General features: G+C 34.6%; 1 protein-coding gene and 1 pseudogene across 2 annotated transcripts in view; both read right to left on the minus strand.

Moving 5' to 3' along the window:
• The window catches only part of LOC145291153 (uncharacterized), a 318,145-nt gene that overhangs the window by 267,448 nt on the left and 26,680 nt on the right, over positions 1-24,017 (minus strand). The window lies entirely within an intron of this gene.
• LOC145291887 (5S ribosomal RNA) lies at positions 14,739-14,853 on the minus strand (annotated as a pseudogene).

The raw sequence follows: 24,017 nt of genomic DNA on the forward strand, positions 1-24,017 counted from the left end.
ATTAATAAAATAAGGGAACTATAAAGTGGAGTAATCGTATGAACATATGAAGAACGGTTGATGGTGACACCGATTATTGCCGGTGTCGCCCGATCCATGCCTGACCGGAAGTGAACAGCTGAAAACATCAAAATAGATAAAAAAAAATTTTTTAAAAACTGATAGAAACAAATTGTTAGTTGAGTTTTTGGAAACATAACTTTGATATAATTGCATTTTATATCAGTGTTGATGTTTGTTGTGGGGGAAAAGTTTACAATAAGAAAAACTATCAATATATGAAAATTTACATACAAACAATCTGCCATTTAATGAACTTTTTCCGATAGGTCTATAGTTGCACAGGTGATTACGTTTTATGTTGCAATTATACTTTTGTGTGCTTTCGTTTTTGGAATCAGAAATCGAATCAAATTGAGACTTCAAAACAGAATTGGTAATTGTATAGGAAGACACAAGTTCAACAAAATACACCTGAAGAAGATTGGAGATTACATTGATCGAAACGTTGTGAAAATCACACTCGAGATGAGAACAGTAGTCTGGTGAATCCAAATAATAGGAATAAAATTCAGAAACTTAATACATTTCGCTATTTTGTAAGACTTTCTATTGATTTTATTTCAAATATTTTGTTATTTTTAAGAGAAGATGCAAACGGAGAAATAAAAACACTGATCAGTAATTTGTGGCAATTCTTCATGTTGAAACATGCACTTAAATTATTAAATATCATCTGAAACAATTTTATTGTATTAATCTAATTGATAAACAATGCCATAATTAATTCAAATAAACTTCAGAAATACAATTTCCAAAAAAATAACGGGAGGGGGGGGCGACATGCAACATCTGCTTTAAAAGATATTTTGTAGTCTGTTATTACAAGAAAAAGAATCAAATATTCATAAGATTTAAATTACATTTCTGAATTTTTTGAGATGAGAATTGATTATTAGTATTATTTGGATTCTTTAAACTACTGTTTTTATCTTCAATATTATTTTCACAACGTTTTAGTCGATGTAACCTTTCACCTTCTTTGCGTGAATCTTGTTGAACTCTGTGGAAACTTTCTGTTGGTCTCAGGAATCTGCACAGAATTTTGAAAAGTAAATTTTACCAGTACTTTATCCACTATGCCATGGGTCCACAAGGACCAGTAGCATAGTGGACAGAGCACTTTGTAAAATTTAGTTGTAAGTTATACTTTTCTGGTAGTTAAAGGTTCAATCCTCAGTGTGGGTAACACTCAAAATACAAGAACAAATTAGTTAGGACTTTTACTCAGTCATGGTTGATGGAACCAGAGCATGCTACCTCCATAGATGCAATCAGTGGTTTCTAGCCTTTTATTTATTTATTTTATTTTATTTTTTACATACGCATCACCACTTATCAAGGCCAAGAGGCCATTCGAGGATAAGAGTTAAAGAGTGTACAGTAGAAATTGGGCAATATAGTAATCATTAGTAATGGAAATTCGGTAAATTTGTTAACTTATATGGAACGGTTCATCAAAAACTTGTTTACGTTAGACTTGAAGACAACCATATTGTAGTCAGCTGGAAAGCAGGGAAACGGAAGACAATTCCATAGTCGTGCAGTTCTAAGAAAGAAGCTTTGCTCATGGAATCTACGTTTAGGTTTAGGCACAGATAAAGAATGGGGGAAAATAGTGATAGTGTTTTCTGCTAGATGGGTGTTTGTGAAAGTTTGGCAAGGGGCAACACAGATTGGAGCTCAGTCGAGCACCTGCCATGAAAATAATGATATAGCAGAGATAAACTCGCAACATCTCTGTGAGAGAGAGGTTGCAGATAAGAGAAACAGATATCGCCTACAAGGCTACGAAGTCTATTTTGAAATCTATCAAGGTAGGATAAGTTCTTTCTAGCAGCTCCTGCCCAGATGTGGCATCAGTACTCCATCCTTGAGAATTGCATCAGCAGTGAGATATCTAGTGGATCGATAGAAGGACCTCACCATTTTTCCAGCGGCCTTGGCAACGGATTTAATGTATGTGTTCCATTTAAGATCAGGAGTAAAGGTCAAACCCAGAACCTTATCAAAACATGAGGCCTCCCCAAGTCGAGGGCCATTCATTTCCACCTCTTTCCCCATAGTACCACTTACTCAAGATCAGAGGAGAGAGAGAATCAGAGAGAACTTGGTCGTTTACGGTCTTAGATGTGCTACCATAGATAGTAATGTCATCAGCCTAAATGTCTACGAATGATGTAAGGATGTGATTTGGAAGATCATTAATGTAGATCAGGAAGAGAGTTGGGCCCAGGATGGACACCTGAGGGATTCCAGCATTAATACTGTGGGCCTCTGATTGCTGCCCATCAACCACTACTCTTATGAACCTATCAGAGAGAAAGGATTTAATTACTGAGAAAACATTTTCAGTTATACCGTAGCTGGAAATCTTGTGAAGAACATTTTAGATTTCACTGTCGCAAAACACGCTCGTTATTGATATTGAAAAGTAACGTTTGTTTATTATTTAATTTGAAAACATTACGATTTAGGCTTAATTATTTCGAAAAGAAAAACGAAAAAGACTTGTTTAAAATATATATTATTATATTTCAAGTGTCTGCAGTGAATTTAAACATTTATTTTATCTTTTTTAATTGGTTTTCTATTAGGTTGACACAAAAACAATGTCATTTTTTGACGTTCAAATGAACATGAAAAGCATTATTTTTGCACCAACTTAATATTTCACATCAAATTCTATTTGAAATTTTTATTAAAATATGGTAATACTCCAGTTTTATATTAAAACAACAACAAAAAAAAAGTCCATACAATTTTATTCTACACATTCTTTACGAAACATAACCACGTAAATTTTCACGTTTTTCTACTTAATAAAAAATACTTTGCAGAAAATTAGTGTCAAATTTTAATTTCTTTTATTTTTAGGGAGTAATTGTTTTTAAGCAGTGTTTTTCTTCTAAAATTATAGTTTTAAAATCAGATAACCCACAAAGATTAATACAAGTAAATAAGGAAACTCCTTTAAAGGTTTTTCATTATGTGTGCATCTATGTTATTGTGCTAAAATAATTTTGTTATTTAGAAAGCCATTCTTAATATGGGAAGGAGGTTGTATTGTAACTATTCTGTACTTTCACCTAAAAATTTAATAAACAAAAATTTCATTAAAATTAAATTTAACTTGAAAATACTATTAAAAATAGCATAGTAACGTAGATGCACAAGCACTGGTTTTTCAAACTCTAAACACTCGTTTAAAATGGCACAACTACAACAAGAATGAATCTCTTTATGGATAAATTCATGTTATTGAAGGAGTAGCTAAAAATGTCTGAACTAAACACAACTATGCCTCTGATTTGGTTTGGTCCTCTCTCTTCAATACATCTAATTCAACTCTACAAAGTTTTTCATTATTTCTTATAACTAGCACTTATTTCTTTAAGTATGAAACTGGAAGATAGCCTAAAAAAGTTTCCTTCAGTTATAATCCATTTATTTATTTTACTTTTCAGATTAGAATGTCAGTAAAAGCATGACGTTCAATTTTAACCCGTGGTTCACAAAATTTGCTGGTCCACCTTGTCATTTGAATGAAACAGCACCAACTTCAAGACAAGTCCTCCACTTTAGTTATTTCCTCGAAAACAGTTATCCTCACTTAAAAAATAGTTAGATTTCTAAGTTAATTGCCAAGGAAATAATTAGTATTTGGCAAGCAGTCAATCTAAAATTGCCCTTGTTAAGGGAACGTTACATAGGACAGAAGTCAATATATTTTGCTATAAGAGGGCGAAACAAATTGACAGGAAATCTCTTGCAGCAATCAAAGTGAAAAGAATGAAGGAACAGCCAGACAGACTGTTTGATATATCTTCTTGTAGCTATAAACTTTCTGTCTTGAGATGTGATGACTTTGCAGTAAAGTGCAAGACAGAAAAGGCACATAATCTACACTTGTCCTTCTAACATGGAGGTAAAATTAATTCTATAGATTCACTTGCAATTATGTTCCTTTTTTGTGGAAAATAAAATAATATATTGGTATTTATTATGTAATCTGGCTCTATTATTAAACATGCACATTTTCAAATTTTCAGGTTTCACTAGAAGAACTGCCATTTACAACAATTTTTAAATTAATTGATGGAACAACAAAAAGCCTAACAAGATTTACTGGTCCTTTGGGGAAACTTTGTATCAATAACTATCAAGATTTGCCTCAAGTAGAATTCTGAAAAAATAGTGTCCCTCCCGATCATCATTATCTGACAGCAGAAGGAACAAATAATTTAAGTGTAAAGACCAGAGGCTACTTTTTGAGTATGCTGTTGGCATTTCTTGTGAAAAAGTTAACTTAGAAAATTGGGCCTTGGAATCAAGGAAGATGACTAACATAAGCCACAAGATTAATGTGTTTATGGACTAGAGTTGTCTATCCTCAAACACTATGATAAATTAAACATTTTGGTCAAATTTATCATCCAAGTGTATGCAGTTAGTTGGTTTGAGATCAAAACCGACAATATTTTTTTTTCTTAACCAACAGCAGTATATTTTAATGATTCAGAGAATAAAACAGTTAACTGAAATCCAAATTACTGTTTTAAACAAAATATAGTGCTTTTGCACTATTTCCAGAAAATATAATATCGATTATAAACTCAGATGAATTAGATGTGAGAGAAAAGGGCATGCAAACGATTTTGTCCATTAGGTAAATAAATATTTATCCATTAAATTTTATTAATTTTCTTAATTTACCCAAACAATAGTAAGTTTTATTCATATTACATCGCAAAATATAAAAAAATAAGTGTTTTCAAATATTTGTTTTTTGTGTTGTTTTTTCCAGAAATAGTGAACAACTCAAAAAAAAAAAAAAAATGAAAGATTACTGCTATCAATTTTGCAGCCACACACTGGTCAAATTTTATTGATTTTTCTCAAAAAGTTGTATATGGGCAGGAAGCAAAACAGACACATTATTACAAAGTCATCGTGCCCGCAAATTAGACCTTCATTTTCCTCAAAAGGAAATTATACAGAACAATTTAGTTCTATTGTAACAGTTTATATTATTGCATTTAATAAAAAATTAAAATACATGATTCTGTAACTTGTATCAAGTTGTTATATTGTGTAATACATCTCCACATATCTTTTTGAATTGTGAAATTTAAAAGACTTAGTTGCTAATTAGCTTTTTTTACAATTTTTGTTTAATCAATGCAGTAAAAATTGAGATATTTTGCTAGTTGTGATTCATAATTAAAATTATAATTCATGTATATACTTTTCTTTCAATGTATTTCATATAAATATATCAATTTTAATTGAATATTTTATAAAAATAGTGAAATTTTAAAGTCAGTGTTGTGAAAAATGCTATGAAAATGAAGGATTTTTCAGCATTTTTCTACACGATTTTTAAAATTAAATGCTCAATTTTCTGTTGAAGATAGGAATCTAATTTTTGGTATATGTTCTTATCATATCAAATCCCAACTACCATCACCAGTGCCATGTTGATTTTCTGAAAAAAAGTTGCAAATCGACCTGCCCTAATGGACATATGTGCCATCTAGCTTTCTTTCCAATCTTTTGGTGAATGTACAGGGTGCAGCACCATAAATAAAGACAGACTCCAGTTTGTCAGTTGCCTTGAAGTCCATACTGATCGCAGCTTATCCAATGCAACCCATACCTTTGAGACTGAATTTCAGACAGAGGAGATGGTTGCGAGAACGCGTCACATGCATGTTGTCTCTCCTCAGTTTCCCTGAAACGGTGCCCTGTGCCATCACCTGCCGCCGCTGACAAAATGCACACGCCTCCTAGATTTATCGCATGTGGTAGTGTCAAGGTAGAGACTGTCAACACGGACAGCAGCTAGCCAGCCAACAAGCTGACCATCAGAAATTCAGAAAAAAAAAGTCTGAACCGCTTCTTCTTCATGTAACTCAGAATTGGAAAGATTGATAACCGATAACTCTAGGAAAGGATTGCAAATCCAATCAAATTCTTCAATGCTGATTGAGGGAAAATCACCTTCACTTTTATTTTCTAAACATGACAGATACCCACTAATAATGGAAATCATCTGGGGTTTTTTGTTTTTTTTTTACATGGGGATTACCACTTATCAAGGCCTGGAAGCCACTCAGGGATAAGGGTTATTTTGTGTACAATAATCAATGGGATAATATCGTAGTAATAGTTGGTATTGGAGATTTGATAAAGTGTCTTACTTAAGGGGGCGATTAATCAGGAATTTGTTTATGCTGGACTTGAAGACATCCAAGTTGTAGTCAGGTAACAGGCAAACGGAAGAGAATTCCACAGGCATGCACTTCTAAGAAAAAAAGCTATGTTCATGGAATCTATGTTTTGATTTAGGCACAGATAAAGAGTGGGGAAAACTACTGACAGTGGTTTTAGCTAGACGGGTGTTTATCATGAAGGATTGGCGAGAGGGGACTAGAGATTGGAGCTCGGACGAGCACTTGCCATGGAAATAACGATAAAACAAAGACAGGCTCGCAATGTCTCTTCTGTGGGTGAGAGGTTGCAGGGAAGAGAAGAGAGCATCCTCACTAAGCCACAAAGTCTATTTTGTACTTTGTCAAGGCAGGATAGGCGTTTTTTTGAAGCTCCAGCCCAGATGTGGCAGCAGTACTCCATCCTTGGATGTACTTGGCTTTTATAGAGATAGAGAATTGCATCAGTACTGAAATATCTTCTGGAGCGGTAGAAGGATCCCACCATTTTCCCAGCGGCCCGGGCAACAGACTTGATATACGTGTTCCATTTAAGATCAGGAGTAAAGATCAAACCCAGGAGCTTGTCAAAACATGAAGCCTCCCCAAGACGAGAGCCATCCATTTCAATTGATGCTAGATGAGGAACAGAGCCTTGATGATGTAAAGTTAGGAGCTTGGTTTTAGATGCATTAAAATTAACCAGCCATCTCTTCCCCCACTGAACCATGCACTCAAGATCAGAGGAGAGGGAATCAGAGAGAGATTTGTCATTTACGGCCTTTGATGTGTTGCCGTAGATGGTCGTGTCATCAGCATAGATGTCAAGGAATGAATTAAGTGTGTGTTGAGGGATCATTAATGTAGATCAGGAAGAGGGTTGGACCCAGGATGGACCCCTGGGGGACTCCAGCATTAATACTGTGGTCCTCTGATTGCTGCCCATCAACCACTACTCTTATGAGCCTATCAGAGAGGAATGATTTAATTATTGAGAAAACATTTCCAGTTATACCGTAGCTGGAAATCTTGTGAAGTAGGCCCTTATGCCAAACCTTATCAAAGGCCTTTGATATGTCAAGAGCAATTGCCCTAGAAAGGAAGCCTTTGTCGAGAGATTCACTAATCCTATGGGATATAACTGCTAGCACATCAGCTGTAGATCTAGCAGAACGGAAACCATATTGCATGTTACTAAGAAGGTTATTTCTGCTGAGGTGGTTAACTACTTCTTTATTTAATATGGATTCCAGTAACTTACTCGTGACACACAAGAGACTTATTGGCCTGTACTGAGAGGGAGATGACTTATCACCTTAGTTCTTAAATACAGAGCATACTGACAAGGTTTTCAAGGGTGTTGGAAAGCACTTCTCCTTAAGGCAATGCTTAAACAGTTTTGTAAGTATGGGGGCAAGTTCTGGTCGAAGCTTTTTCAAAACTATAATTGGAATACCGTCTGGGGCCAGTTGCTTTACTGGAATCAAGGGTCTTGATTAGTTTGGCGATCTCGTGCACAGATATTTGTATGTTGGATAGTGTGTTGTCTGTTGTAGGAGGAAATATGGGGAGTTAATGCCCTTGTCGCAAAGGGTAAAGTTAGCTGCAAAGTTCTTGGCGAATAGTTTGGCCTTGCCTAATGCTGATGAGATGACCTCAGGTCCATTGATGATGGTTGGGATTGAACGCACGCTTCTGTTCAGGATCCTGTTTGCTATTTGCCAAAACTGGTGGGAACCAAGCCGCTGCTCAGCTACTTTGGATTTGACAGACTGAGCATATAGCTCTCTTGCATTTTTTATTACTCTTTTACAGTGGTTGCTGGCAGTCCTGAAGGCAGCTTTAGTCTCAGTACATCTATTATGTTGGTAGCTATGGAAAAAGTAATTTCTGTGCGCAATGGCAGCAGCACATTCTGGGGAGAACCATGGTTGGCTGTTAAGTTTTTGTTGGAATTTTTTGGATGGTATGAATCGGTCTATGCCTACAATTAACTATTCGGTCAGGTCTGATACTATAGAGGATACATCCTTTTTAAACATGGAATGCAGCGGTAGATCAGATACGAGTGTACGGAAGCTATCCCAGTTACACAGGTTTTACAAACTGATAGGAATATATCCAAATTGTCTCCCTTCATTCTATTCTTTGATATTGCAATTTTCTTCTTAAAAGTAATTTATCTGTGTTTGTAAGAATGTTTTCATTTCTGCCTTGCATATTGCTATTCAAACTATTGAGATGTCCAAATATTTCACTTAAGTATTCTATTTTTAACACCCACAATTCATTTTCAAGGCATTTACAAAAATGTATGAATTTTGTCATTATCAAAAAATAAAATAAAAAAGTTCTTTCTGAAGCGCACTTTCCTCCCTACAACCATCTTACTTCTGTGTGCAATAGTAAATGAACATGTTGAGAATCCATATCCTTGCAACTCAAAAATTCTGAACTTCATCATTTCAATTTATCATTTCAATTTATCATTTCATTTCATCATTTCATTTCATCATTTCAATTTATCATTTCAATTCATCATTTCAATTTATCATTTCAATTTATCATTTCATCATTTCATTTCATCATTTCAATTCATCATTTCAATTCATCATTTCATTTCATCATTTCAATTCATCATTTCAATTCACCATTTCAATTCATCATTTCATTTCATCATTTCATTTCATCATTTCAATTTATCATCTCAATTTATCATTTCAATTTATCATCTCAATTTATCATTTCAATTTATCATTTCATTTCATCATTTCAATTTATCATTTCATTTCATCATTTCATTTCATCACTTCAATTTATCATCTCAATTTATCATTTCATTTCATCATTTCATTTCATCATTTCATTTCATCATTTCATTTCATCATTTCATCATTTCATTTCATCATTTCAATTTATCATTTTATTTCATCATTTCAATTTATCATCTCAATTTATCATTTCAATTTATCATTTCATTTCATCATTTCATTTCATCATTTCTATTTATCATTTCAATTTATCATTTCATTTCATCATTTCATCATTTCAATTTATTATTTCATTTCATCATTTCATTTCATCATTTCAATTTATCATCTCAATTTATCATTTCAATTTATCATTTCATTTCATCATTTCATTCCATCATTTCATCATTTCAATTCATCATCTCAATTTATCATTTCAATTCATCATTTCAATTCATCATTTCATTTCATCATTTCATTTCATCATTTCAATTCATCATTTCATTTCATCATTTCATTTCATCATTTCATTTCATCATTTCAATTTATCATTTCAATTTATCATTTCATTTCATCATTTCATTTCATCATTTTATTTCATCATTTCAATTTATCATTTCATTTCATCATTTCATTTCATCATTTCAATTTATCATTTCAATTCATTATTTCAATTTATCATTTCAATTTATCATTTCAATTTATCATTTCATTTCAATCACTTCATTCAACACCTCCTTTAATTCATTTTGTGTGATCTTTCAAACTAAAACTTCTCCATGTGAAAAACAATTAGTTTGCACAATGTTAGGATTCTGTTTTTCCACTAAATATGCAAAACCTTTAACAGAACTAACCCTTGGTGCTTTATTGGTACATATTCCCATGCATAAATCCCATGATTAGCCATATTTTTCTAGGCATATTGTGATTAGATCAGAAATATCTTGACGTTTTGTAATTGTGGGTAACTGTTTGCAGAACAGAAATTGATTAATTATGGCATCTTCATCAATGACACGCATAAATGCAATTAATTGTGCATGATTAATAATCTTTAGTGAATTCATCAATTTGGAGAGCAAATTGACTATTTTGAATATTAAACTCTCCTCAATATTATCAGAAAAATAAAGAATCCTTTGAATTGTATTGTTTGAAAGAGGGATCTTGCTAATTTATTGTTCGGCTTTATCGCCAAGCATAATTTCCACCATCTTTTTGCATGCTAGAAGGATCACAGGTTCTGCAAGAACATGATACTTCAATTTAAGAGAAATTATTTCTGCCATTTCATAACAAGCTTATTGAGCTTTTTCGAACACAGTTATTGTTTTCTTAAATAGTTGACTTTGCGATGCATTTAATTCTAACAACCGTTGGAAATAATCAATATTTTTAGTTTGAAGGCTAAGATGATTAGTAGTAAGGCGTTTTTTTTTTTTTTTTTTATCTTACTTGAAACCATTGCTTCATTAGACCGGGTTCGGCCACACACAACGGAGAAGGATTTATGTATCTCCAGTTCAGCGGAATCCAAATTTCAAGTAATCATCACTATACAAATAGTAAACTTTTGTTTGTTTTTTAAATGAAGTTGTAGAATTATTATCATCGCCTTTTCTTTTTAGAAACTTTTCCATAATTAAAGATGAATTGAATCTAAAAAAAAAAATACATCAAACCAAACTTTTAGCATATTTAATTATGTTTTTTTTTTTTTATTCATCCTATCAAAACCTTAATTTACAAAACCTAAACATTAAATAAGGAATATCGACTAATATTGTAAACGAGATAAATGATATAATCTGTTAATATTGTAAACGAGATAAATGATATAAAACATTTATCAATGTTTACCAAGGTTTATTATTATCGAAACCTCTATCTATATAAGAGCCAGGTACGTCCAAGGATGGAATACTGTTGCCACATCTGGGCAGGAGCTGCTAGAAAGGACTTGTCCTGCCTTGATAGAGTTCAAAATAGACTTCGTAGCCTCGTAGGAGATGTCCTTTTCTCCTCCTTGCAACCTCTATCTCACAGAAGAGATGTTGCGAGTTTGTCTCTGATGTATCGTTATTTTCATGGAAAGTGTTCGACTGAGCTTCAATCTATGGTCCCCCCTCGCCAAACTTTCACAAGAAACACTCGTCTAGCTGTAAACACTATCAATAATTCCCCCCACTCTTTATCTGTGCCTAAACCTAAACGTAGATTCCATGAACAAAGCTTCTTTCTTAGAACTGCACGCCTGTGGAATTGTCTTCCGTTTTCCTGCTTTCCGGCTGACTACAATATGGTTGTGTTCAAGTCTAAAGTAAATAAGTTCTTGATGAGCCGTTCCATATAAGTTATTAAATTTACCAAATTTTCATTACTAATGATTACTATATTGACCAATTTCTACTGTACACTCTTTAACCCTTATCCTTGAGTGGCCTCTAGGCCTTGATAATGTGGTGATGCCTTTGTAAAAAAAAAAAAAAAAAAAAAAAACGATTTATTCCATATTTTATTTTTTTGAGATTTTAGCATAGACATCATGTAAATAAGTAATAATGTGCGAGTTTGTATTCGTTAATTCAAACTCTGGTTATAACGATATGAAGGCTATTTTCCACCTAAAACAACTTGTAACTTCCACCTATAATCTCTTCATGGCACACCAGTAATCATTCTGCGACACACTAATGTGCCATAGTACAGTCACTGGGAACCACTGGATTAAATAAAAAGTTAGGTTCAAAATGCAGTGCAGATTCTCGAGTTTGACAGAAAGATTCCGCCCCTCCCCTCCAAGTTCGAGAGAAAGATTCCTAGAGTTTAACAAGATACATATATAGGTCAGGTTACACTCAAGATGAGAACAGCATTTTGAAGAAACCAAATAATCTGATTTAAATTACAATAAATTACTTAAGATATTTCATCTTTACTACAAAATGTCATTTTTTAATAACATTCTCATTTAATTATTTTTTCAAACGTGGAAATTTTTTTTAGAATTAAATGAAAAGACAAAAGCAGAATGGTAAAATAACCAAAAAACAAAATTGAAAGTAAAACGACTCCCGGGCGACACCAAGTAAATACAGCTAATTTTATAAGGAATTTGAGCAAATAATACACGAATAATTATTGAAAAATATGGATTATTGATAATGTTAGATCAAACAGATCAGACAGGATTTTCTTTTGGTCGCTGTCGGATTAGGATTAACTGACAACCATTTTTTTTGCTTTTTATATTTTCTTAGATTTTCTTCATTCTGCCAATGGTTTAAGAAAACATTCCAACAGCATTGAAATTATGAAAGCAAAAAAAAAAAAATAAATAAACTTTATAAAATTATATCACTTAATTATATTTTAAGCAGTTATCCATGGACGTGTTACAATATATTTATGGCTCATCAGCGCAGCTGACTATAACAAGGTTCTATTCCACAACCAAAGAGCCTTATGTGTATGAAATATATATATATATATATATATATATATATATATATATATATATATATATACACATATGTTCAGCTGTGCTGATGAGTAACAGACATGGCAAAACATGTGCCCGTGGATAAACAAATATATATATATATATATATATATATATATATATATATCAAGCAAACTACATATCAATCCTAAATATATATATATATATATATAAAAAACATATATATATATATATATATATATATATATACACACGTTTATATATAAGTATGTATTAGTTTAGCAACTTTAAAGCTATATTTTTTATTAAAATAAAAAAAATAAACTAACAATTTATCAATGATGTATTCTCCATTCATATTCACAATTTTTTCCCAACGTTCAACAAAATTCTCCAAACCTTTTCAGTAGAAATTATTTGATTTTAACTCACATCTTTTTTCTTCCGAGTGACTGCCATTTAATTGTTATGACCTTTTATTTCTTGTAATAAATAATTTTACCAAGAATTCTTCATAAGTTCCAGATTTGGTTTCAATTATAGCTGATGCAGCCAAGTCATATGGATATATATATATATATATATATATATATATATATATATATATATATATATATATATTTTTTTTTTTTTGAAATCACAACTTTTATAATATATAAGAATCGATAGAAAATTGACTATAATGATATATATGAAATTTGCATAAATTAAAATATCATATTTAAGCGTATTTTATAACAAGATAATACTGGGCGTCCCTGCTAGTTTAGATAAATACTTTTGCAGTTTTAACAAAAGAGCTACAATAATATCAGGGCGGGACAAGATCAAAGTGTAGTATCTGTTCTTCAGATGCTGCACTTCTATTTCTTGTTCTCTTTCGGTGGAGGAGAAATCCTTCACGACTGAGACAATTTTTATTTTTGTACCTTTTCTCCACGTTAAAAAACGACCCTGGTGTCTAACTCTGTCTCGTGGGGAGGCATAGTAAATAGGTACAATAATATCAGGGCATCTCCACTTACACTGAAGATTCATAACATCAATATATTATATATGAAAGAGTCCGCTGTGGAATTTTCACAGGTCCCACTAGTGTATATTACTTTGTAATTTATACAGGTTTAGTAGTTGGATTAATTTAAAATCAGAAAAGGTTGCTATGGTCAGATGGGGCTACAAAACCATTTGGAATGTGGAAAGGTGGGTAAAAGGATGCAGCATTGCATGCCAAGTACAATTCAGCCAGTGTTGCATTCAACATCTTGCAGAGTTCAATGCTAATACAAAAGAGAAAAGAAATGGAAAGCCATTTTGGGTTTTAGCACGGCTGGTCATGGTTTTATCCATTTTGGCCATCAGAGTTTATATAAACCGAAATGTGAGAATAGCATTCAATATAAACAGAGGAGTTGAAATAATCCAAATTTTTCGAGAGTTTCATTATGTCTATAAAGTATACATGTATATGTACCTAATACCCACAACCCATCTTCCATGACGGAGGAAGCATTCATGCAAATAACGCTCTGTTTTGTGAATCAGTAAAAAGAGACAAGAGGAGAAGCTTCTATCTTTAATCACGTTCATCCCTAACATCTCAAAAAGAAAACAGATTAGCGCTACGATATTTAGAAAATCAACTCTCCTGTTGACATGGGAATTCTTCCTTTCTGATGTTTTTCCTCCTGGCACCAAAGCATAGTGAATCCATTGAATGACACTCACTGAGAACTTGAATGAGGTGATATGTTTCTATGGCAGATAGGACTACAAAATGGATCCGATGTAAATACAGAGAAGGAAACCATATGATGCAGCACCGTCTCATCTACCCTCTATTTACCCAACCAGTGCGACATTAATGGTTATATAATCAATGTATCCATTAGCTTTATTGTTATTATATGAGTGCTGCATTCTCTCAAATAAACAGACATGTGTATATTAGTGCAGCACAATCACATCGACACATCAGCTCTCACCAAATCACCGAAGTTAAGCAACGGTGAGCTCGGCCAGTACCAGATGGGTGACCATTTGGGAAGGCTAGATGTTGTATGTACCGTGCCGAGATATTGAAATTTCCAGGTTGGTATCTGGGGACGCATTTAATTCACTGGAAGAGATGCACCCCCAATCGTCATTAAGATATGCATTTAGGAAAAGGAAAAACTCATGTAAAAACCTGAGGTCTACTGCATACTCTGTCTTAGGGCAGCCATTGCAGCGACGAAGATAAGCAGAGAGCACATACAGCACCTGAATTCCCAAATGGTCACCCATTTTAGTACTGACCAGGCCCAATGTTGCTCAACTTCAGTGATCTGATGGGAACCGGTGTCAACATGATTATGCCATGTATGTATATATATACTAGCAAAAGTACCTATCGTTGACTGGGTTCAAAAACAGCCTACAGAAAATGGACTCTGATTTATGAAAGTATCATAGGTTATGAAAAGAAAGGGTTGTAAAGAGATAGCTTCGAATTTTAGAGTATCAAAACCAAAGCAAAATATGATAAAAGTAAAAATAAAATAGATAAACCCCATAATTTATTATACCATACCTGTTCACACTGAAACACTTATCACAATATTTTGTGGATCTATATTAAAAAAAACTTGATAACTTTGCGACATATTTCCATTCTATGGAGGTCAGGCGCGAACGAACGCCCCATAATTTTATTATACCATATTTCTTCAAACTGAAACATAATTATCAAAGTATACTTACGCAGATAGATATGAAAAGTCTTTAAAGTTTGTGCCTATTTCCATTCTATGGAGGCCAGCCACGAACGCAGAGCCCACAATGTTATTATCCCATCCCTATTTAAGTTAAAACATACTTATCAAAGTATTCTGATCTACACCTATATCAAAAACACTTGTAAACGTAATATTTTACAAATTTTTTATTTCCATACTTTGTGGACAAGGTGCGAACGCAAACCCTACAATTTTAATGAACCACCGTTCTGTCAGATCAAACATACCCATTCCTGTGTCTCGATACATCTTTACAAAGGTGCGGTTGTACTGCAGTTGGAAGATTGTCCGGCAGAGGGCGTGTTAAAGTCTTTCATGGAGCAACCAGCACATGTGTCTTGCCTATCCGGCGTTCGAACACAGCTCTCCGGTCTTGCTGACTTGATACCTTTATCCATATCTTGTTCACCCACGTATGCTAATTAGTGGGCGTTTCCACAACAATACCCATTCCTGTGTCTCGATACATCTTCTATCATTATATGCAATCAGTTTTTTAAAATAGTCAACCATATAGGAGCCTATTCGTGACCCCCCCACACACACACACAGCTTTATATCATAGATATATTGAAATAAAGAGGGAATGTGTTTTATATAACTGATTAAAGAACATTTGCTTAGATGAAATAATGAATAATGTAGACTTATTCACACATCTTATTCTCCCATATGGCATAATCACAATGACACACCAGTTTCCATTAGATCACCTAGGTTAAGTAATGTTTAGCCTGGTCAGTACTAAAATGGGTGACCATTATGAAATACCAGGTGCTGTATGTGCTCTCCGCTTATTGACATTGTTTCCAGTTGTTCTAGATTTCTCCTTACCACTGAGATGGAATACTGTTGCCATATCTGGGCAGGAGCTGCCAAAAACAGCCTATCATGCCTTGACAGAGTACAAAATAGACTTCGTGGCTTAGTGGGGGATGCCCTTTTCTCTACCCTACAACCTCTCTCCCACAGAAGAGACGTTGCGAGCCTATCCTTGTTTTATCGTTATTTTCATGGCAGGTGCTCGTCTGAACTCCAATCCCTGGCCCCTCCTCGCCAATCTTTCACGAAAAACACCCGTCTAGCTGAATCCACTGTGAAAAATTTCCCCCACTCTATATCTGTGCCTAAATCAAAACGCGGATTTCATGAACAAAGCTTCTTTCTTAGAACTGCACGCCTGTGGAACTCTGTTCTGTCTGCCTGCTTCCCACCTGATTACAACTTGGATGTCTTCAAGTCTAATGTTAACAAATTCCTAATGAACCGCCCCCCCTAATTAAACACTTCATCAAATCTCCTCACTAACGTAATGTACTTGCAATAACCCTTATCCCTGAGTGGCTTCCGGGCCTTGATAAGTGATCACTGTGTAAAAAAAAAAAAACTAAAACAGTGCCTCACAATTACACACGCAGCTACACTTACAAGGGGTATCCATTGTCTTTCGAGACTGAACAGAGGAAAATGATTCTCCAGTGACTCATAGATATGGAGTAAAAAACACATCACTAATTAATAGAGTAACACTTGAATAAAACACTTGAGTCAACCCTTGTGCTAGGTTGTGTTAGCATGATCAGTCAATTTCTTTTCTTTTTTTTTTACTCACGTTCACCTCTAACAAGGTACATCGCCACTTAGATGTAAGGGGATACTATTTGGAACCATGCATAAGATTAACAAGATATTGGTTTACATTACATTTAAACTTCTGTATATCAGTACAGTCAGGGAAGCAAGTAGCAAGAAGGGAATTCCAGTCTAGTTGTTCGAAGGAAGAAATTATTAGAGTAGAAAGCTTTCTGGCATTTAGGGACCTCAACTGAACGAGAGCGATTTTGTTGCTAAGCAGGTTTGTCAGGGATACGTACATAGAGGGGGCACAAGTGCAGCAAGTTCATCAGAGCACATTCCATTAAAATATTTGTAAAACAGGCACAGAGATGCAACATTGCAGAGATGGGACAGGAGTTGAAGCTTAGTTGACAAAGTAGGACTTATTAGATTGAAGATTCTTTTTTGGGTCCTATCCAAGAGGAAGAGACTAGTGGTAGACGCACGAGCCGAGATGCGACAACAATACTCCATGCTTGGACGAATGGTAACCTTGTAGAGGCACAGGATACAGACGTACAGATATCAGGTGACACAGAATAAATTGTCATCCATGGAATCATTAATAAAATTCACAATCCTTTTGTGCAATCCAACTATATTTCGTACAAATAGAATTCAGTCTATATCTGACTTGTCCACCAAGTCTCAGTCATAAATGTCAAAAAAATTTTTGTTTAATTAGTGTTTAAAGATAATCATACATGGATATGCAAAACTGTCAGCCTCCGACATACTCCTCGTTTGGTACTTCCCTGATCTGGGTTGCGATGATATTCTTCAGATCAGGGATTGCTTGGAGACTAATTAGAGAAAAAATACGATTAACCAATCCTCCTCTCAAAATTTCAGAAACGCATAATGTTATATCATTTTTTTTTAAATAATTAAAATCAGAAAAAATAAGCCGAGCAAGCAAGGTCTACCTCCACAAGTGAAAAATTTACTTTCACCATGACTAATGTTTGTGCAAAAATATTTTTAAAAATCCAAGGCATGATTATTGAGAAAAGTGCGAACAAATGAACGAATGGGAGTGAATTAGTAGGTTCAATTTATCCTTTATCAGGGGAAGCACAAAAAAAAAAAAGAAATTATTTTAATCATTTAATAAATAAATAACATTCAGTTATTTTCAATTTTCAAATTAAACTTATGAAATAATGTTTTCAAAGATGTGACCAGGTTTCTTTATTCAAAATTCACGCTAACCATGCAACACACAGAATTTACAGCAATTAACAACATCGGACATATCCATTTTCTCTATCTACAAGGGGTAAACCCTCGGGTTAATACCATCAATAAAATTAAGAAAAACAGAAAATCTTTTCTTTTATAAGTTGTTTTAACAACTTAGATAAAAAAAAAAAAATTAGTCACTGAAAAAAAAATTTATAACATTATTTGATTTTATAAATGTTCAAATTAAACGGCTTGTGGATTGTTTTGAAACATTATCTTTCAGATATCCTCACAGATAAAAATCTAAGGGTTTCAGTGAGTGTAAAGTCTTTTCAGGATTACAACCCTACTGTGGAGATGATCATAGTTTCTCCACAAATTATTAAACAGTCATTTTAAAAAAGAAGAAAAAAAAACAAAGACTGTTGGAGTTTCATGGCTGAAACTTGGTGAACAAGTTAGACATAGATTGAAGTTTATTTGTATCCAATATTATTAAATTGCAGAAAGGAGTGTTAATTTTATTAACATTTCCATGGGTGGAACGGGGAGGTACATACATCCATAGCCTCTAGTCACTGGAGGGGCATAGGCCATCTACAACTTTGTAAATGCTTTTGTAGTGAGGAGTTCTTTTTACAGGGCGAGGGTGCTGGCCCCATGCCCAACCTTCCCAGAAGGTACATACAGCGTCTAGCCTTCCCGAATGGTCACCCATCTAGTACTGGCCAGGCTCAACGTTGCTTAACCGGAGATCTGGTGAGAACCAGTGTGTCAACATGATGGGGGGGGGGGGGTAACCTGCATATAAAATTCATATTGGAAACACTAAAGAAAAATAAATGGTTTTAAATACAACAGTTTTATTAGAATACTCTCATCACACTTTACGTCATTGCTGACGTCACACTGTGCAGTGAACAGAAGAAGTACCCCCCCCCCACACCGCCTCAAAAAGAAAAAATTGATAATCACAAAACGAAAATAAAAAAAAAATATCATATTCCATAGATTTTTAAAGAATAACATCTATGTACTAAATATTTTAGTGTTTGGAATATACTTCAATGTTCCTGGGGGGAGGTGGGGGCGTCAGGCGGAGAGTGGGGTGTAAAGGTTATCAAGTTCCCTGCATCAATTATACCAAAGTCTTGAAGGAAAGAAAACATTACGAATAGGATATTAAGTTGGTGTAATAATGGCACCCGCAGGGGAAATAACAAAAACAAAAATCAATACAAAGAACTAATTAGAGATTTTTTTGTCTTCAATAGAAGAAAATTGAAATTAAAACATAAAAACTGCCAACGACTCGGCAACAGAGTTGAATTTAATAGGAATTAATTAAAACATTTTTTTTATTTAAATGTACTATGTTTTTTATATAGTAGTAGGGCTATCCAGTGTCGTCCAGGAGCCTAATTTCTGTCAAGTATAGCGATTATAGAAAAAAGATACAAGTAAACGAAACAATATTCAAGTTTATTTTAGGGTAAAATTAGAGTAAAAGTACTTATGCCCCGGGTGAGGTTTGAACTAATAACCTTTGCCTCTAAGTATGACACTGTAACGGATTGAGCTATCAAATCCATTCTATCTCAGTCCAATGTTGGTTAAATCAAGAACGGGCGACATTCTATCTTCATTCTCTTTTTACCTGGTTTGTTTTGCCTCCTTTCAGCCAACGGCAACATAAGGAAGGAAAGAAAGTGTGAAAAAAAAAGTGAAGATTGAAAAATTATGTTATTAAATTAGCACCAGTTGATTTGAGTAGCAATATTAGGATTCTAACAGAGGGTCAGAACTTTGCCTTTCTTTTATTTATGATTACTAAAAATAAAATAGTGACCAGGATTAAATATAATTATTAAAATTGATTGGAATTTTTTCTTATTAATAACACAGACCAATATTGTTAGATAATAGCAGGGTTAAAAGTGTTAATTAGCTATTACCTGTCTATCTATCTAATTGGAGGTAAACAATAGATGAGATGTGAAGTTATGTTTTGATAAAAGTTGTCAAAATATGTTGAGGTGTAAACTGGACAAGTTGCACCAGAAGATATTTCACCAGCGTCGGAAGTATGTGTCTGTCTGTCACATGTTCTGGTTAGCTGGGAAAATAGTTGAGTAAGATTGAGGACATCAACAGAAGATGGTCTGAAAGATGTCTCAGACATGGATGTGTAAGAATTAACACTCAAGCAAAGATTGTCAAACATTCCTCTGGAATTGTTGACTACCTGGGAGTAATAAAAATATAAAAATACACAGCGTCTTCTATTGAAACGTCTTCATTTACAGAATCCTTCTCCAAGATTGGCTGATATCTTCCAGAGGCCAACAGCAGAAAACCAGGTATGTCGTCAAATAAATGTTTATATAATTATGCCTGACACACACACAACACACTTAGACAATCACAGAATGTAAATAGACCATAAGAGTAACAAATGATTCAGATACTAAAGAACCCCACTATAGACATTTAGTAACACGACGCACAATCTCACGACATATAAAGAAACCTCTCCATAATATAACAATATTTGCCTTATCTGAATGAAGAAAGATTTTTTTAATGTAAATCACCTCAGAGAAAGTATCATGGAAAGTGTTCAACTGAGCTTCAATCTATGGTCCCCCCTCGCCAAACTTTCACAAGAAACACTAGACTAGCTGAAAACATTATCAATAATTTTCCCAACTCTTTATCTGTACCTAAACCTAAACATAGATTCCATGATTAAAGCTTCTTTCTTAGAACTGCACGCCTGTGGAATTGTCTTCCGTTTTCCTGCTTTCCAGCTGTCTATAATATGGTTGTCTTCAAGTCCAACGTGAACAAGTTTCTGATGAGCCGTTCCACTTAAGTTAACAAATTTACCGAACTTCCATTACTATCGATTACTATATTGTCCTTTTGACTACTCTACACTCTTTAACCCTTATCCTTGAGTGGCTTATCGGCCTTGATAAGTGGTGATGCATATGTAAAAAAAAAATTTTTTAAAAACCCTTGGTGTAATCTAATTATAAAAAAAAAAAATTAAAAGTACCAATTCAAAACGAAAAACTAACCAACATTAAGTGTTAGATTAACAGATTCATAAAACAGCATTTCTTCCCCATTTGTCAGAAAAATCACTTATGAAATGTGAGGACTAAAGGACAAAACAAGAGAAGTGAGAGATATACGAGGCTGCCGAAGTAAGTGCAGGATCTGCTTTTTTCTTTTATGTAGCAGTAAAAGAGTTATTGATCACAAACATATACAAGGACCGACTACTTTCTATCTAAGATAATATTGAAACAAGTTTTTATGTAAGGTTTGAAAGCTAAAAGGAAATGAAAAAGCAAGAAAGTGGAAAGGAAAGTGTAGTGAAACTGAAAGATAAAATTCTGTTGTCATTATCATGTTCGGATTGTCAACATCCGATCTCTCAGAAAGTTTGAAACAGCCGCAATTCCATCACCCCCACTTTCCTAAAGTGGAAATTACTTCCTTGTTCTTCAATTAAAAACAACATTCATCCAAGATGGGTTAAGTCATCTCTTCCTGTAGAAGATAGCATCCAAGATGAACGTAGCGGTCATAAATAGTGATGGGTAACTAGTCTCAGGGACTGTGACAAACACCGTAGACTTGTGGACCAGAGGTAGGTTCAACATTAGCTTTGATGGTGTGTAATCATGTCTTCAGCTGGCCATGCAGGTGTCTTTAACCAACCTTGGAGTAATTCTGAAGCTATTGCCTAGCAGATGAACTCACCTGGATTGCAGCATGCAGTGTGGCCAAACCAGCAAAGTTAAAGAGATTGGTTGAGAGGGAGGATCATACATCGTATCATGACATGAGTATTGGAGATAAAATATTGCCAGCAGACCCGTCAAATTTGACAGAGGCAGTATTGGTTAAAAACTTCCAGAGAATTGCTGCCACATCAGGGCAGAAGCTGCTTGCCACGCCCTATCCTGCCTTGAAATAGTTCAAAACTGGCTTCGAAACCTAGTGATGTCGTTTCTCTTCCTTGCAACCTCTTTACCACAGAAGAGATGTCGCAAGCCTGTCTCTGCTCTATTTATTTTCATGGCAAGTGCTCGATGGAACTCCAATCTATGGTCCCCACTTGGCAAACTTTCACAAAAAAAACACTTGACTAGTTACAATCACTATATATGATTTCCCCCACTATCTGTGTTTAAATGTAAACAAATTCCATGAACAATGTTTCTTTCCCAAAACTGCTTCCTTTTGCCCTGTTCCGCTGGTATGCTTCCCATTCTTCAAAATCTAATGTAAACAAATTATTATTTATTTATTTATTACATTTTCACCCCAAGAAAGGCACATTGCCACTTTGGTGTAGGGGGCTACTATCAGAGGCAACAACTACTGGGGTACTATGTTGGGATTTAAACCGTGCTCCTAAATAATCAGACTCTACCCAATTTACACCATAAGTGATTACTACATCATCACCTTACATACATACGTCTCATCCTCGAGTGGCCTCTGGGCCTTGATAAGTGATGACTCCCAAGTAAAAAAAGAAAAAACTTCTAAAATCTGCAGTTCTGATCGGCCAAGTTTCGCAACCATAGAGAAGGATAATTCCTTCTCTCCATGACTGATGGGAAGTTTTTTTTTTGGGGGGGGACCAGAGAGTCACCACTTATCAAGACCCAAAGGCCACTCAGCTCAGGGATAAAGGTTCATGAGAGTGTACCATGGTTACCAAGACAACAGTATAGTGATTGTTAGTGAAGGAAATTGCGTAGAAATAGGGGTTGGCTCAAGAAGAACTTGTTTACATTGGACTTGAAGACGACCATGTAGTCAGCTAGAAAGCAAGTTAATGGAATAGAGTTCCAAAGGTGGCCAGTTCTAGGAAAGACCTTTTGTTTATGGAATTTGCATTTCGATTTAGGCACAGATAGAGAGTGGGGGAAATTGTTGATAGTGTTTGTAGCTAGACAAGAGTTTTTTGTCCTTTCCAGATGTGGCAACTGTACTATATTTTAGAATATATTTGACCCTTATAGAGATAGCAGATTGCGTCAGGAGTAAGATACCTTTTGGAGCAGTAGAATGATGCAACCATTTTTCCAGCTACCTTGACAATTGATCTGGTGTAAGTTTTCGATTTCAGGTCAAGAGTGAAGATCAGTCCCAGAAGCTTGTCTAATCAAAGTTCTTCTTTAAGAAGAATGCCATTTATATCAATTGAGGCCAAGTGAAGTTTGGTTTTGGATGTGTTAAAATTAACTAGCCACCTTTTACCCCATTGCCCAAGGTCAGAAGAGAGAGACCCAGATCTTGGTCATTGCTGGCCTTTCAAGTGTTGCCATAGATCGTAGTGTCATCAGCATATATGTTAAATAAATGAACATAGAATTGTGAATGTATTTTTGGTAGCCCAGAAACTTTTGCATTCTCCGTTTGTCCTTCAGTCTTCATCTTTAAATGAGCAAGGTTTAAGACAAGGGGGGGGGGGCACTACATACTCGGTCAGCAGCTTTGCACAAATAACAAAATTCTTTCCATTCTATGCTATTCTTGTTCTCACTTCAATAATAAGGGTACTGGAGGTAAACGTTTTCTTGGGCTGATGTTTCCGCTTGATTGACTTAGAGTAATTCCCAAGGAGGCAGTCTTATCAGCAGGTGCATAAGACCGGTGTTGCTGGATTGCCATTTGGCAAATGGAGTCTGGACTATGCAGTAGATTCTAGTGGAGACTGAATGACATATTAGACGGAACTGCTTTGGCTTTTCCTTTTCAATGGTCTAAAAAGCCTTCCTTCTTCACTAATTCTTTCATCCAAATTATCTCTTGCATCTGCTCTGCCTTGCTCTAAACAACTCTGTTGACCTCTCCCACAAACTTTCTAACCTAACGATGAAAAATTCCACACAAACCAAGAAAAAAAGAAAACTAGAACAAC

The sequence above is a fragment of the Euprymna scolopes genome, chromosome 12 (assembly GCF_053919585.1).
Source record: "Euprymna scolopes isolate OS-2025 chromosome 12, ASM5391958v1, whole genome shotgun sequence".
Classification (NCBI taxonomy): Eukaryota; Metazoa; Mollusca; class Cephalopoda; order Sepiida; family Sepiolidae; genus Euprymna; species Euprymna scolopes.